Source organism: Mus caroli, chromosome 2, assembly GCF_900094665.2.
Source record: "Mus caroli chromosome 2, CAROLI_EIJ_v1.1, whole genome shotgun sequence".
Lineage (NCBI taxonomy): Eukaryota > Metazoa > Chordata > Mammalia > Rodentia > Muridae > Mus > Mus caroli.
In genome coordinates, this window is record NC_034571.1 from 41,223,945 (window position 1) to 41,241,323 (window position 17,379).

Consider the following 17,379-nt stretch of genomic DNA (forward strand, 5'->3'; position numbering starts at 1 on the left):
CGCCAAAGATGAACTTTCTTTTTTTTAAAAAAAAATTATTAGGTATTTTCCTCATTTACATTTCCAATGCTATCCCAAAAGTCCCCCATGCCCTCCCCCCCACTTCCCTACCCACCCACTCCCACTTCTTGGCCCTGGCGTTCCCCTGTACTGAGGCATATAAAGTTTGCAGGACCAATGGGCCTCTCTTTCCAATGATGGCCGACTAGGCCATCTTCTGATACATATGCAGCTAGAGTCAAGAGCTCCAGGGGGTACTGGTTAGTTCATAATGTTGTTCCACCTATAAGGTTGCAGATCCCTTTAGCTCCTTGGATACTTTCTCTAGCTCCTCCATTGGGGGCCCTGTGATCCATCCAATAGCTGACTGTGAGGATATTAGTCTCTAACTGGTGCTTTGACTCTCCCATGCACACAAGCCTATAGGTAGTGAGACATAAGTATATTTTTTTGGTGCATCATAAATACATATGATTGTCCACTGTAGGTTGGAGCCAGAATGCATGGCAGGTCACACACATTAAGTTAATATATTTGGGAAAAGTATCTTCAGGAGATATATCTTATTTTTCTTCGATAGCAGTAAAGGATACAGGGCAGGGGGGTGGGGATTTTATATATGGTTCTAAGACTGGAAGGAATAATCTAGATACCACTCAAAAGGCAGAATGAATTGCCAAAGTTTTGGCAATTTCTTCATGGTGAGGCTGTTGCTGTCAAATGCATCTTTTCTTCCCTATGTTCTTGATTCACTCCTTCCCATTCCATGACATATGCAGGCAGATGTAAACTATTCAGCCAGATGTAGCAATGGAAGGACAAATGTAAGGCAAACTCCAGAGAAATCCTGAGCATTCGGTCCAAGTTTGACAGGTCTCCATAGCTGTCGGACACTAGGGCCTTACTTTGACATATCCAAACATATACTTCAAGTGCCAGCTCTCAGAGAAACCTAACTAAGACTAGGAATATATTAACAAGATTCTAAGTGTTCTTCATTGTTCTTTTACAAATTGAACAATTAAACTTCAGAAGGAGGCTTTTTGACTACTTGGATCACAGATTAGTCACTCATTCTAATTGCCAGACTTGCTAGGGACATACAGTAAAGAACAGAGCATTCAAATTTTATTCTTTAGGCAAGTAAAAATGTAGGCTCTCAAATGACTTCGTTTATGCTATATTTACATATAAGGAAGCTGAAGGATTGAAATCCAGGAAGATTATAACTGAAAATTGTCATTTCTACTTTTCTATTTTTAGTAGAATTACATAATAGAGAAGGGATCTTGGAGATTGTACAGTCTGCTCTGATTCGAATGCCCTGCAGACAATCATGTTGAAATTTCCCTGTCAGTGTGAAACATTAAGCTCAAAACTTAACTATGGCATTGAAGGTAGGAACTTTGAGATGACTCAGGCATTGGGTGGAATCTAATATGATACAGCTGAGGGCTTGAAGAAAAGAGCTATGAGATAAGACATTCAATCTGACATACTATATGAGATCTGCCAGGACTCTGGAATCTGCCAGTTCCCTTAGGAATAAACTCACCTGATGGGTCACCAAATATTGAACTCTCCAGTTTTAGTATATGAGCCAAATTAAGTTTTTTCTTTTAAATTAATCAGTGTATAATAATAGTTATCTCATCAAAGAAATGACTGATCTATACTCTCAACTTTTCAATGGTATAGAAGCAGAACCTAAAGACTTACTGTCAAACAGAAAAAGTGGACATGAACTCTAAAGAGCCTCAAACACACAGATTGAACAGTTAATATATTCTGTGATATGGAGAGTAGGTATGAAGTATAAAAGTTTGGGTGAGAAGGCCTTATTACTTTTAGGTCAATTTGTCAGGTTTTATCTCTCCTGAGATGTGTTTGCTTCCTTCAACATGAGACATATCCAGATTCAATTATATAGCATATATAGTATACGTTACGGCTTCATTTCATTGTTGTAACTGGTTTTTTGTTTGTTTGTTTGTTTGTTTTTGAGACAGGGTTTCTCTGTATAGCCCTGAATGTCCTGGAACAGGCTACCATCTAACTAAGGGATCCACCTATCTCGGACTCCTGAGTGCTAGGATTAAGGGCATGTGCTACCACTGCCCATTTTGGTTACTTATTTTTATGTATTTAAAAGTTTTAAATAAAGTAAAATATAGTAATTAATGTTGATTTCATGTGTCCTTTATGATAAACAACGTTTCTATGCACTCAGATTGCAGTGCTATGTAAAACATACAAAGTCTATAATCTCACATTGATTATTCTTCTCGTAGAAAAAAATGCCAATAACTAATTGAAATTTCAGTTCATAGAAGTAAATACAACTAACTCATTAATATGCCAAAGTAGATCAGAATAAAATGGAAGCAGGGCAAAGGAATAACCTGTCTGCCAGGATTGTTTAGAAACATAAGGAGACAGACAAACACACACACACATACACACACACACACACACACAGAGAGAGAGAGAGAGAGAGAGAGAGAGAGAGAGAGAGAGAGAGAGAGAGAGAGAGAGATCTGTCATTGATCATTGATGGAGTTACAAAGTTATGAAGGCTGCAAGGCTGCAATCTTCTGATTGATCCTATAATATACTTCCTATAAGCTAGAGATCCAAAAATGTCAGAATTCTAGTCCAAGTCTTAAGGCAGGATAAACCCAGGACAAAATGGTGTAAGATCCTCTCCAAATCCAAGAACTTGGACACTGGGGCAGCCAATAATATCACTTCAGCTCTAATTTTCAGATCCAACAAGCATCAAAGCCTGAGAGAAAGTGGACATTGTTTTCAAGCAGGGAGGGCACATCTGCTGTCCTTCATCCTTCAGCTGCGATTGAGGAGCTCTGATGGCTCTGTTGAAGGAACCTTTTTCAATCAGTTCATCAGACCAAATGTGAATCTCCCCAAAGAAAAGCCTCCCAGACACCCAAAATAACAGTTCCTGCTGCTCAGTTATCCACAGTCCGATTGAGTCAACAAACAAAACTAATCACCATAATTCCTGGTAATGGACACGACTGTAGGTAGAATCAAGAAAGGTGGATCCTGAGGGGGCGCAGCAAGGTATTTAGAAGAACAGAGTCAGCTGGGGAAGAAAGTGAGCCATGAAAATACCCAAAATACAAGAATTGCAAGACTACAAAGCTGAGTAGGAAAGACTAGACTTAGGGTATGTGAAGGCAAGTGCTGTTGATCTATGAGATGGAACCGTGAGGGTCCACCAGAGGCTAGATTGAGAATGCATGGTAGACACTATGGCATTTATTCTAATATAATGAGAAGGGACCAGAAGTTCCTATTTGAATATGGCAGATGATTTGATTAAATTTGTGCAAAAGATCACTGGTCAGGCTGAGGTGATAGCTTGGTTGGTTGTAATGTCCTTGCCTCACAAGCATGAGGACTTGAGCCCCATTTCCAGCATCCTATGAAACACTAGGCAATGGTGGAGTAGTACTCTTGCAATTCTCGCATCAGGGAGGCAGAGACAAAGGATCCTTTAACTGCATAGCTCATCGCTCATCGCTCCAAACTGGTAGGTGTGAAGGAGTGAAGGTCAATGAGAGACCATGTCTCAAAGGAGGGATGGTGTTCCTGAGGACAACACCAGAGGTGTTGAGCACTTGAGCACACTTGAGCACATGCACACACGTGCATATACACATACACACAGACATTAAAAGAAATAATCATTGACAATTATGGGGATGCCAAACAGTAGGTTAAAGGTGTAATAGATTGAGGAGTATTGAGGATGGTTTTAAACTACTAGTGACACAAAAATCATTTCATGATATCAGTGAAAGTCACACAAAGCTGCTGGTAATGAATATTAGATACAGTTGACAATGATTTGGACTTGTCACATGAGTGAAAGAAAGCTGTCAACAATAACTTGGGCTTTTGTTCTGAGCAATTAGGTAGATGATGGTCCACTTATTTAGATGGAAGCCATTATGGAAAGAAGAAATGATGTAATAAATAAACATTGAACTATTGTCATTGATTCATGGATAACATAGTGCAGGCTTGCTGCTATGCCTTTGTCTTTAGTACTTAGTCTTTTGCTAATTAGTTTGGCTAATTAGTCAGAAACATATTTTTAAAAAAAACTACAGTGGATAAGATATGATAGCGGAGAAGCAAAGTTTGTGTCAGATTTTATTTTTAATCTCTAAGTGATTACAACACGCTAAACCAAATAGATCTTTGACTCTCCAAACAGAACGATAATCATTAAAAAAAACTAATATGTTAATTATTTAAAGTTTCATGATGTCCTCCTTCAATGTATCCATATATTTGTCAATCAGTTGATGAGCTGATGAAGAAAATGTGCTGCATATACACAGCACAACACTATTCACCCATAAAAGGACAATCCTACCTTTGGGATGAGACACGCTGATCTCGAGATCACCGTGTTAAGTGAGATAAACCAGGTGAAGAAAGAAGCACCGCACAATCCACTCATGTAAAACCTAGAAAAGTTGATGGAGCTGCAAATGAGAACGGATACTGAAGGCGGGGGAGAGTAGAGGGAGGAACATGAAAAGGCACGGTGGGTACTGAGATGCAGCTAAACAGGTGCAAGACATCCTAGTGTGCTACCGGGCAGTGAGATGACTCTCACACCAATTGCACACTATGGATTTCAGGAAAAGTAAAGTTTTAAAAATTAAATAAAGTTATACTATTTTCTTCCATGTTTCCCTTCCTCCAAATCCCCCCACCTCTTGATAATTCCTGGTCTCCTCCTTTTCTTCTTTAACTGTTTTACACACACACACACACACACACACACACAATCGTGAGCATGTGCATGCCCATGTGCTTGTGCATGTAATGTAAATCTGACCTAGTGAGCCTGTTCAGTGTTGCTTGTATGTATACAATTTCAGGCTGACTATTGTTATTGAATAACAAAATAGAGTACTCCACCTAGGGGGAAGAACACTTTAAGTGAAGAAATGATAATTTATAGGTGAATGTATCTGAAATGATTTAAATATTATACAATATACACATATGTGAAATCATCTATGATATCCTATTATCACATCAATATGTATAATTTTTATGTTTCTATGTAATAATTTTTTCAATAAAGTAAGAAATAGTTAAAAAGAATTATGTAAATGATCTTTTTATTACAATTTATATTTTATTTCCCAGTGCACTTCTTCCTTTTTTCCCCTCCAGCTATGTACATTTAGAGAAAACATAGATAGATGCTAGTAAATTTTCTGATAACCTTCTTTCTTCTCATATTTTTTTGTTCTCATGTTGCTTTAACTATGGCTTCTTCTATATACTTACGAGAAAAAATAGAGTAAAAACTTTGTGTTTTCATTTCAGCTTTTAAAAATAATTCTGTCATAATTTCTATGTGCACTTTATTTCAAAAAACACCAAGAGAATCACAGCCATGATCCTCAGCCAGGACCTCCCGATCACTTGAGTTTATACTTACTTTCAATGCCAAGAAAGTAATATTTAATGAATTAATGTTGACTGATGCTACTATCTTCCATACCATGAGTCATCCCACTACCCACAAATGACAAAACAAATAAACACTTTGTCACAAAGTTAAATGTGAATTCTGCTGGGAGGACTTTGCCAAAAGCAATAGAAGTTGGTGAAGAGATCTTATCCAAATCACCATGGCCATCCTCATCTGTAGCATTATGTGGAGAGAAAGCAAGAAAGACTGGAAGTCACAGTAAGATTATATATTTATTGGACATAGAGAATATTAGGTATGTCTTATCCCCCCATCTCATCTATGAATATGCATGAACAGATCCTAGTGAACCAAGCTAGGCTGATGGGTTACAGTAATATACAGTCCACCTAATTCTTAACAGATTAACAACTGCTTATAGAGCAATGTTCCAGTCTTTCATTTTTATTCAGGTATCCCTGTGACTTTGTCTCAGGCTATTTAATGGGCATTGGATTTTCAATTCAGGTCAATGGATATCTTATTAATTGATGTTTTTGTGTTGCCCTAATTAACCTATTCCATACTACAAAGGATTCAAAGAAGAAGAAACTGAATAGTCCTTTCCTCTGAAGCCATTGTGATATTCCTTATTTCTGGAATCACATTTGGAGTAGGAACGATGTATGAAAGAACTCCAGGAAGTTACAAAACTCCTTTACATGGCCGGCTGGATCTGTGTATAATTTCCAGCATTACCTAGAATAAATACCAGGAGACTGGTGTGATTTACACAAGAGTTTATAGAGAGAAAAGAAGTCCACCCACTAGCTCCCATGCTAAGGATTACAAGCAGGTCCCTGCTGCCAAGTGCTGTGTTTAGGTAAAGCATGAGAAAATCTGCCATTTTTCTTTAGAGTCACAAAAGGGTTTCTACGGTAAGAAACAGTAAGAAGCTGACAGCTTTTTATGCATAAAAGGCAGCTGTTCCTTCTCAGGTAATATTATTAATGAACCCTAAGGTAATGTTTGCTCTGAAATAAGCCTAATTGAAATAATTTACTCTGACCCTTGGAGAATTATGAAACTGTTTTCACCATGTTCACACACAGCAAAATAATTATGAGATGCCATATGGAAAAGTCATCATGTGGTGGATGTCTTTCTGAATCTATATTTTAGAAATGTTTCCCACAGATAAATCATATAGCTAATTTACGAAGTAGAGGTGGACAGTTCCATTTTCATATGGAGATATGATATAAAATGTTTGCAATTCCAGAATATTAAGGAGAGTGTTGACATCAGTAATTATTTTTCAGCTATGAGACATTGTTTATAAAGTATTCTGAGAGCCATACTTGGCTAAGGAGGAGGGTAAGTTACTTTGTATATAGCATATAAGACATAAAGACATTGTCAGTCTTAGAAAACTGTGTGGGCACGCTGATGACTGAGGAACATTTTGCTTTTAGTATAAAATTTTCTGGAAAGTTCCAACAGTTCCCACTAAGATAGCTCATTTGGCAAGATGTGGTATGTAAAGGACTTTTGGGAAAACTTGTTGGCTTTCACAGGGAAGGGTCCAAGTGTTTATGGGAACTATGAAGTGGTGTTGGGTGACTCTCAGAGGGCCCAATGGGGTCATATGGGATGGGAATTTGAAAGCCTTTTGATTGAAGCTCTTCTGAACTTATCAAAAACAGTTAAGAGTCTGCCTGACATTCTCATGAGAGCAGATTTTCTTGTGAAATTTCTGGTATGGTACTTTCCTGCTGGGGTGTGAATGTCGTAGAAGAGAGATTTTTCTCATAGTCTTTTCATCCTTGAGTTCAGTGTCCCTGCTAAGCTCAGGAAATAGAGGACTCAAAGCAATCAGCAGCACTTTTCAGTCTCTGGGACAGTAAGACCAGATTCCATCAGGGTCTCATTGTTTAAACCAACTCACCCAGTCTCCTGATGATTTCCGCACTAAGGACATCACCCAGAAAACAGGGATTGCAAATGAATACAAAAGAAAGGAATGACAAGAGTGGAAGAAGCATAAAATGTTAAGAAGTAATTCATTTTTCCATGTCTCACTTGATTTCTACGAAGTAATACAACCTTCCTGCCCCCTCTACCTTTGTGTTCACTGAGCCATAGATACAGAAGCTGTGATGTTGATACACCAGTTACAACTAGACTTCCCATGATGGTCTGCATTCGCTCCGTTAGTTATCCATTGATTCCTGGCTAACGGTGTCCATTTAGGAGCCAATCTTCTGTTTCAATGTGTCATGAACATATCACTGGTCTGAGAGAAGAAACTGAGAAGTTAATTCTAAAAATAGCAATACAAACAAATGAACAATGACAAAGCTCAAGTCACAAACAAGCCAAAATTAAACAAAGTGGGAAAGACATTTCTTAACAGGGTTTAAAAGAGCTCCATCCACTCCTGCCTATCCCAGGGGTGGTGCCCTCACTTTCATCTCCAGCACTGTGGATAGTTTGAGGGATCACCATGGCCAAACATCCATCTTCAGGTTTAGAGAATTTTGCTCTAGTTGTAACCAATGATTTTCTTTGTTTACAAGTTCTTCTCAAGCAGACCTTGAGTTGTGAGTCTGGCCATGAGGGGTTATCCTCATACTTAGCTAGTAGTTGGCGTATCTTTGGCATATCAAAGCCAGAGTTCCGGATCCTCTGGCCCTCCCTAGAACCTCACTTTTGTTCAGACTCATGCAATTTCCACCTTCAGCATTTGATCATCCTTAAAGTTTCAAAGAACAAAAAAATTTCATAGGGACTTATGCATGTTTATTTAATTTCCAAATATTTACACCATTGTTTTCAGAAAACCATGAAAGATTCTTTTTCTTTCAGTCCTCCAGCATTGTGGTTCTACCTCCCAAACCAGAATGCCAGTTTACAAAAGAAACAGAAATGTGAAATCAGAAACTTCACACAGTTTGTTAGACCAGCTCCTGATACTCCCATTTTTAAACAAATGCTAAGCAATTGTTTTATATATATGACATCTGCATTGTTGGTGAGTACCATTTCTATTTACTGATGGTCTTAAAGTAAGGCAACGTTTTTCCCAGTGTGATTTATAGTCTGCTGTTGTCACAGTGTAGCTTGAGGATGCCTGGGTGAAATTTGGTGAATGCTTGTCTTAACCTCTACTTATGGGACAGAGTAAAGATGAAGGTACCTGGGCCTGTTGGATGATCCATCCTTTCTTCACTTTTCTTTTCTGGTGTGACAGCCTGACCAGGCATTTGTCTTTAGCCGTATCATATATACATCATTGTTAGCTTTTCTCAGGTTATGCATTGATGAGACTGTCTCTCTTTTGTGAATGTCTTAAAATTTTCGATTGGCCATGGACAACTGAAAACAGGAATCTTAGGTTTCCTAGGGCTTACTAAAGAATTGCAATCCCCATCTCTTTCTATTGCTTTCTCCGTCCTCTTTATCTTGTGAGTGTCCAGCCATCAGTAGTATACCTGGTAAATAATTCGGTTCTGTTCCCTTCAACATACAGAGTTAATGTATAGAGCAAAGTTATAAAGAAGTTTGCCATATAATCAAATTTCCAATCTGTGCTAGTCTTCAGAATTTTGGAAGACATTACATTAGTGAACCACACAAGTGCTTCAAGAATATTAAAAAGCTAGCCTTTAATGTATGGACTTTAGGAAAAATAATTTGACACCTCATTTTATTTTCAGAAATATAACAGTAATGTTTCCAATGTTTTCTTACACTTTTTGTTTATGAATAGCTTCTACTCCTGATAGCATTTACATACAGCAATGATTGTTAACCATTCGGGAACAGAAGCATTAAAAATATGGCCAAATTCACAAAATGTAAAGCCATCTATCGTTTCTTTCTCAGCCTTCTACCAGAAACCACAGCATTTATAAAACCTGAATTTAGGTCCTAGCTATCTATGTAGGTCAGTAGTTATCTTCCTCATACTTTTAATTTGAGAAACTGTACCTGAAGTAAGGCAGCAGGTTGATTATTTCTAAAAAGGGAAGGTTGCCTGGGGGCAGATTCTCAAACTGTTGCCTAGCTTACAATCCTGGGATCAGGTAAAGTTCGCAGTGGTGAACTTCAGCTGTCAGCACCTCATTTTACTTTGCTGGAATGTAGTTGGAAATGAACATGTTCCCAGGAATTCCACTTCCCCCTGTAGGACTCAAACAGGCAAAGGAGCCAGTAACTAACTGCTCATGAGTTCACAGCAAATGAAAAGGGGAACCAGGGACAGAATAGTGAGGAAGCTGCAAGTTCCCAGCAACCTCTAGGCTCCACAATGAACATATGTGATGAGAAAATTTTAATCAATTAAAATTAAATGTTTGAATTAATGGATGCGTAAAATGCACACATTCACAATTGCCATGTGTTGAGTCTATACAAAAATACACTGAATAATGGTTAAGTCAGATTCAACACATTTCTCACTATTTATTTATTTATTTATTTATTTATTTATTTATTTATGGTGAGACTTTCAGATACTTTCTTGTGACTCACATGTACCGTATGTCACTGCACTCCTCACTATCTGGTGTTCAAAGGGCACACAAGCTCACAACTTCTTAACCTATTTCCCTGTAACAAAGTAAGGTTTAGCGTTTTCTTTTTTTCTTTTCTTTTTGTTTTGTTTCTTTGTTTGCTTTTATTTCAATCAGTGTCTTTCTATTGGTTTTCATTATGCAGGACAGACTTGCCTGGGGTGCAGAGCCATTATCCCACCTCAGAATCCCATGTGCCCCAGATTTTGAATTCTTAATTCCAAGGTGTCCCTTCCCTCATCGAGTAAGCCTTAGAGGATGTAGTTCTTCAAATAGAATACCAAACACTCTTCTTGATTCCTGTTTTGTAATCATCAACACACAAATACACACAAACACTCAAAATTAGTAGGAAAAAAAGAAGAAAAACAAAAGCATTTCTTAATACATATTGTTAATACATATACAGTACAAACAGCCAAGGTTGAGAAGGCCTTTATCTGTGTCAGCAATACAAACTGCTTCCTTGTTATGGCCCTGTTTCCCTCAATGCAGATTTCTGTTCATTGAAAAAAATGTATGTGGTTGAACTTGACTTCTTAACTTAGGGGACTGAGATCTGAGTGTTTGGACTTTGTCAGGAAGCCACTGTGGTTATTATTGGTGGACTTGGAAGTATCAAGGAAGGATCCAGAAACAGACTTTGTTGCAATTGAGTTGATAGTTCATAACAGTTTTTAGGGCTTCCAACTGATACACCCAATTTGTAATCCTAAAATGTATCTTGAACATAGAGAGTATATCCATGATCTAATAAATATTAACAAAACTTTCACTTTTCCCATTCTGAATGATCAAATTTAATCTTTATAGTGTTTTTAAAAATAATTTTCCAAGAACTAATGATATTCATAGTCTGTATACAGGAAAGTTTCTCTTTGAGAACTAGACTGCCAATCCAAAATTATGTCCTTAAAGTGAAGCAATTATAGAGAGAAAACCGAAAAGTTCTTTACCTGTTTGATCTCATCTATATTTAAGTCTCTCTTGAAAGTAACCTAGTGATCTTGCATATTCTAAAATATTACTTTCATTAATATACTTAGAAGTATTTAGGGTAAGAAATATTTTAAATCCAGCATGACAAAAACAATTTGTAACAATGACATCATCAACATGTATATGTTTCAGACATGTCACCTTGACTTACAGTAACCTGAGAGGAAATTTGGAGGGTTAGCAAATCCCTTTTAGAAACAGCTCAGCACTGAAAACTTATCCCATTTCTTGGTGGTCTCATACCCATCCAAAGCTCCTGAGGTCCATAAAACCTATTGGTTCCTTTCCTAAAGTGCTGTAAAATGCATCCTGTGAGGCCCAGGGGGAAAATCTTTCTGATGCTGAGCACTCCGCAGAGGCTTCATATTCCATATTTTTGAGTACAGCTAGGAGTGGAAATGGATTTACTTCTCAGAGTCTTGTTCATAATTACAAGTATAAAAAAAGTGGAGCTTGGAAGAGTTTGAAATACAGTGGAAAAGAAAGCCTAGATGATACAAGTACAATTTCTTTACCAGATGGGTGAGCTGTAAATTACAATACTACTTAAATTGAAGTAGCAATGACTAAACTGTGAAATACAAAACTCTGGACTCCCATGTACTTTTTCCTAGAAAGAATGCTATCATATGTTGGTGTGTCAGGTGTTGAACTATTATTCACATGTTCACTTGGCTACCACACACATCATTCATGGTTGATGACCCGAATCGTTCAGAACTCACCAAAGACAACAGTGATGTTAGTGACAGACCACAAGATAGGTTTGATGAATTTTTCTATGTATTTTTCCAGCTATCTTGATTCTCATAATCTCTGAAATACTCAAAACTAGATTAGAAGTTTAGGAGAGAAGGCGTTTTCATATCCTTGACTTAAAGTATAGCTTGCATTTTGTGCTAGTTATCTCAGGATGTTCTATAATTTGCACATTGCACTAACCTTGTTGATTTCTTTCTTTCAATGAATCAGAATTGTTTTGTCTCCTTCTTCTCCTTCAGTTTATACAACAGAGATAGAACATGTACCTTGTATGCTAGATTCATTGCCTCCACAAAATTAGTCCTCAGTAACACTCACTTAGTTTGATCAGTAGTCACATTGGCATAGAGTTAGTTACTCATCTTGTCAAAACTGGATTAAGTAGATATGTCTTTGCTCTTAAATCTTAGCACTGATTCTCAACCTTCCTAATTTGACACCCTTTGCTATAGTTCCTCATGCTGTGGTGACCTCCAATTATAAAATTATTTTGCTACTCCTTCATATATATTTTTTTAAAAAAATAGTCTATTGGTTTTCTCTGTTATGTCAGTGGTAAATTGTTCTGAATATCGTTCCATGAAGTGATCCAATCAACAAATAAAACGTTTGGAACCTTTGGAAGCAGCTATTAAAACAACCACCACTATTTTGCCAAGGTCCAATTAACCTGAACTTAGTAAATGGTCTCTGCAAATGTTCAGAATATTCAGACCAACTAAGCCAGCCTGAAGCAGGTGTACAAATCAAGTCATCTTTTCACTCATGACAGCCCTCACCTGATAGTTCCCAACTTTGAGACTCCTGGGGAAGAGAGAGGGGTGGATCAAGAGAGTGGATATATCATCCCTTAATCACTTTCTTTGAACTAGAATATATGTTAGGAAACGATTGTTCCCCTGCATTTTACTCAACCAGAAGACAAAGCATTAATTGTAAGGGCTGCACAACCAAAGAAGGAACCATTTTAATTTAGTGAACCATAATTTGTACTTGGAGCTCAGTTGGATTCCCAAGTGATCAATCATAAATTCTCAGTCCACAACTCAGTAATGACCCTCTCATATAGTTAGCTAGTTAATTTTTCCCAATCAGTTAATTAATAGAGATCAAAACCCATGAACCACCACTTTAATTAAGAGTGGGAGTGCAACCAATATCTAAGTAAGCCCTGTGTGCTGGTGTTCCTTGAGAGCTCCTGTTTATGAGAGTCATTCTTCCTCCACAGTTACCATAGCCACTTTACTTTGGGTATTAGCCTGGGGTAGGCATCATTCTGAATTATAATCTACCTTGCTATACCTGTGCTCTCCCTCTGTCTTCCTTAGAGGAAGCTAATTTTGAATGCTGTTTCTTGTTTACCATTCCCTCGCTTGTACATTCTAGCCACACAATGCATATGCCTTAATATTATACTATTATTAATTTTACAAATACTGTATCAAACAATTTTATTGTCTTGAAACTTTCACTTCTCTCTCTCTCTCTCTCTCTCTCTCTATATATATATATATATATATATATATATATATATATATATGCGCGTGGATTGTTTGAATTTAGACTAGTCTAACTAGTTTTGCTCTGAGTGTATTCTAGTATGGTTGTTGAAACTTCATTTCAGTTGGAGGTGTGTATGCCCGTGTGTGTGTGTGTGTGTGTGTGTGCATGCGCATGCGTGTGCATGCATGTGCATATGTTTGCACAAACTTATCATGTCAGTGAACGCTCAATTAAAAAAATAGCCGGGAGTGGTTGGTGCTCGCCTTTAAGAGGCAGAGGGAGGTGGATTTCTGAGTTCGAGGCCAGCCTGGTCTACAAAGTGAGTTCAAGGATAGCCAGGGCTATAGAAAGAAACCCTGTATTGAAAAAAACAAAAAAACAAAAACAAAACAAAACAAACAACAACAAAAAAAAACAAAAGGAAAAAAGAAAAAAAAACTGTCCAAAAAGAAATTATGGAAAACCAGCATGGGTTTGTTTCTTGATATGGGTCCTAATTGTAGACAGGAGTTAAATTTAAAGACTTGGAGGGCTAAACTATTACATGCAATTCAGAGTTCCATCATCAGTGTGTATTTTAAAGAATGACATCATTTTCCCCAAAACATGATTATACTAATCTAAGGTCCCATCATCAGTGTACTTTAGCAAAGTTTGTCAAGGACATTGCAATAGAATATAGTATTATCATTAATTATCAAGAAAATACCTATTTTTTAAAATATCCTATATCTCTTACTATTTTTGGCAATGTAAAAGTCAGGATTTTTTTTTTTTTGAGAAAAAGAGAAGGAAATAGAATAATGGCTGGCCAGAGAAGGCTACAGCTAGTTGAACAGACATGTACAAAGGTTAATAGGTAGCAGAATAATAAGTGAAACTGGCTCTTAACCATATCACAGAACTATGGGTAGATTCTTCTTCACCAAATTTGGAGTCTGTGTTTAAGATGAACTGACTCCAGAATGTAGTGTGCTTGGCATGTCAGGAATGCCTCTGAGTAATCCACATTTTCACTGAGAGATATGTAAGTATTTCCAAGATCAGCTCATATGACGGTAATTGAAAAAAACAATGATTGCCAATAACAGTTATACAGTTGTTGCAACAGAGAAAACTACTACTGCTTTCGGCATACCTTGAAAGTCTGGGCTGTTGACTGAGCAATTTCCTTGTGGGAACACCTGCAGGAGGCTGGTTTTCATTTCATTCCCTGGAGACTCTTCACTACCCTGTTTTCAGCCTTCCCTAGCTTTCTCCCTTTGTCTTTCTGCCTCCTTCTCATGTTATCTTTTTTGGTATTCTTCCTGATCTGTTCTTGACTACCCTTCTTCTACCATACTTCTTCTTTAGGAGAACTCTTTTGGTTGTTGATGCTCTTAGTTTAGAAAGTCTCTTGTGGTCCAGGTTTACCTGAGCTTCTGAAGACCATGAATTCTGATGCTTTTGACTGTGCTCCCTGAGTGGGCAGATTACAGGCAGGTGCTTATTACCAGGTCTGGCTTATGCAGTCCTGGGAATGGAATCCAGGAGTTCATCAATGTGAAGAATTACCCTACCAACCAAGTTGCATCTCTCTCCCCCCTTAAGAGATTGCTTGTGTTCCTCTTTGCAAATGCTTTCAATGTGTTGAACCTTTCAAGCTGCCTCCTCCAAACAAGTCTCTCTTCTGATATCAGACCTTTTCCCAGCTGCTATCCTAAGAGTTTTCATCGTCTTTGGGGCAGTTGTAGCCTAATATCTGAAATCAAACTGCTTGCTCCTCAACTTCCACAATGCAGTCTTACTCTCCCTTGGTTTTCTCCATTTGAAAATCATATAGTGGCATATGGAGGTGCTTAAGCCTGAAGCCTCTATGTTGCTTAAAATCCTCTTCTTTCTCAAACTTGCTATCAAAGCCATCATCACATCCCAAAGACCTAATACAACAAACTGTCCAGTTCTTTCCTGCCTAGCACTGCCATTTCTTCCATTTCATTTTGATTTTCCCTGATCTCCGGTCTAATCCATTATTGACAACAACTTGCATGGCCTTATTAAGAGGCAAGTTTGATCATGCTCTTCCCTGTATTAAAATCCTGAATATCCTTATTCTCGTGCAGTATGAAGTTCAACATGTATTTCACAATCCATAAGCACCTTCATGATCAGGCCTTTGCTATACCTTCAGAATCTTCTTCCATTGTCTTAGTTTCCTAGTACCTTCATCTTCATAAGGTGTCTCTACTTCTTCCTCCTTAGTTATTGCCCACTTTCCTGTTGGTCCCCAGTGAAGGTCACTTGTTCTGTAAACATATTCACTCAGTTTTTCTATTCCCCTTCTATACTACATCTCCAGTAGAGCCTTGTCTTAGTTAGGGATTTCTTGCTTGGTGAAGAGACACCATAACCAAGACAAATCTTATAAAGGAAAGCACTTAATATGTGGCTGGTTTACAGTTTCACAGGTTTAGTCCCATTACCAACATGGTAGGAAGCATGTGGGCATTTGGCAGATATGGTGCTGGAGAAGGTGCTGAGAGATTCTATGTCTTGAACTACAGGCAACAAGGAGGTGATTGAATGTGCTTCACACTGCACATGACTTGAGAATTTATTACTTCAAAGACCCCCTCTGTGACACACTTCCTCTAACAAGCCACTTGTCCCAAAAAGGTGCCTAATAGTGTCACTCCCTATGGCCAAGCATTCAAACACATGAATCTAGGGTATGATAGCTATTCAAACCATCTCATTCAACTTCCTGGCCTTCATATGCTTATAGCCATAAAGTAATACAAAATACATCTAGTCCAACTTCAAAAGTCTCCATAATCTATCACAGTCTGAATAATGTATAAAAGTCCTAGATTCAGAGTCTTTTCTGGGATTCATGCATTCTCTTACTGTAATTCCCTATAAGATCAAAATATAAAAGCAGATCACATACTTTTCACATACCATGGAACAGGATATACATTACTGTTCCAAAACACAGGTAAAGGTGTATAGTAAGAAAATACTGGACCAAAGCAAGATCAAAAATCAGCTTGGCGCTGTTTCCATCTTCAGCCCCCATAGGGAGAAGAGCCGTCACCATGTCTGCACATCTGCAATGGATGGTCGTTTGGAACTGGTCCAGTTTCTTGATCAAGAGGAATAAGCAGACGTTCAGCAAGGAGCCAAATAATCTGAAGGTCCGAAACTCCTCCTTCCGCTACAATTTGCTAATTCACTGCAAGACTGTCAGAGTGGAGCCTGTGTCTAATGGCAACGAAGTGGTGGTAGTAATGAAATGCAGAATCAGTCAGTGAAAACCTGCCATACTGACGTGAGGACCACCATCAACAAGAATGCTCGGGCTACTCTCAGCAGCATCAGGCACATGATCGAAAGAACAAGTACCTCCCTGATCTGCGTATGGCGGCCATCCACATTGCCAGTGCCATCCTTCAAATCCAGAAGCCTGTGGTGGTGAAAAGGAAACGGGCCCAACCCCACCAAGAGCTCCTGATCTCCACACCCCAGGAGCAATAAAGAGACCACTGACTTGTTAAATGACCCCCCTCCAAAAAAAAAAATCAGCTTGGCAAACACCAAACTCTATCTCTATGATTTATGTAAAAATGTTCTTCAGATCTCCAACTCTGTTCTGTTCAGCTTTGTTGAGTACAACATACTTCTTTCTCATGGGCTGTTTCTACTCCCTGTTAGTAGCTTTCCTTAGCAGCTCTTGCATGCCTAACACCTTGTGGTCTCCAAGGCAATCCAGGCTTCACCTTCAAAGCTTCATGAAATGGCCTTTCTGGACCTCCATGCAGGGATACTCTTGACACATATCTGGTCTCAGCAACTTTCCTTAGTCATGGAGGGAGACTATAAAACAAGAACCACATTACCAAAGCTTCCAAGTTCTGCTACTTGCTGGGGCTGGAACACAGCCCCCTTGTTAAATTATATCTTCACCAGCTTCCTGGTTTTGATGGTTTCCTTCAATGTCTAAGTTTGGCTGTCATAGAATTTGCTTTGTAGACCAGATTGGCATTGAACTCAGAGATCAATGTGACTCTGTTTCGTGAGTGTTGTCATTAA

At 38.2% G+C, this 17,379-nt stretch overlaps 1 pseudogene; it reads left to right on the plus strand.

Moving 5' to 3' along the window:
* Window positions 1-16,385: 16,385 nt before the first annotated feature.
* On the plus strand, window positions 16,386-16,824 carry LOC110305883 (annotated as a pseudogene).
* The last annotated feature ends 555 nt before the right edge of the window (window positions 16,825-17,379 follow it).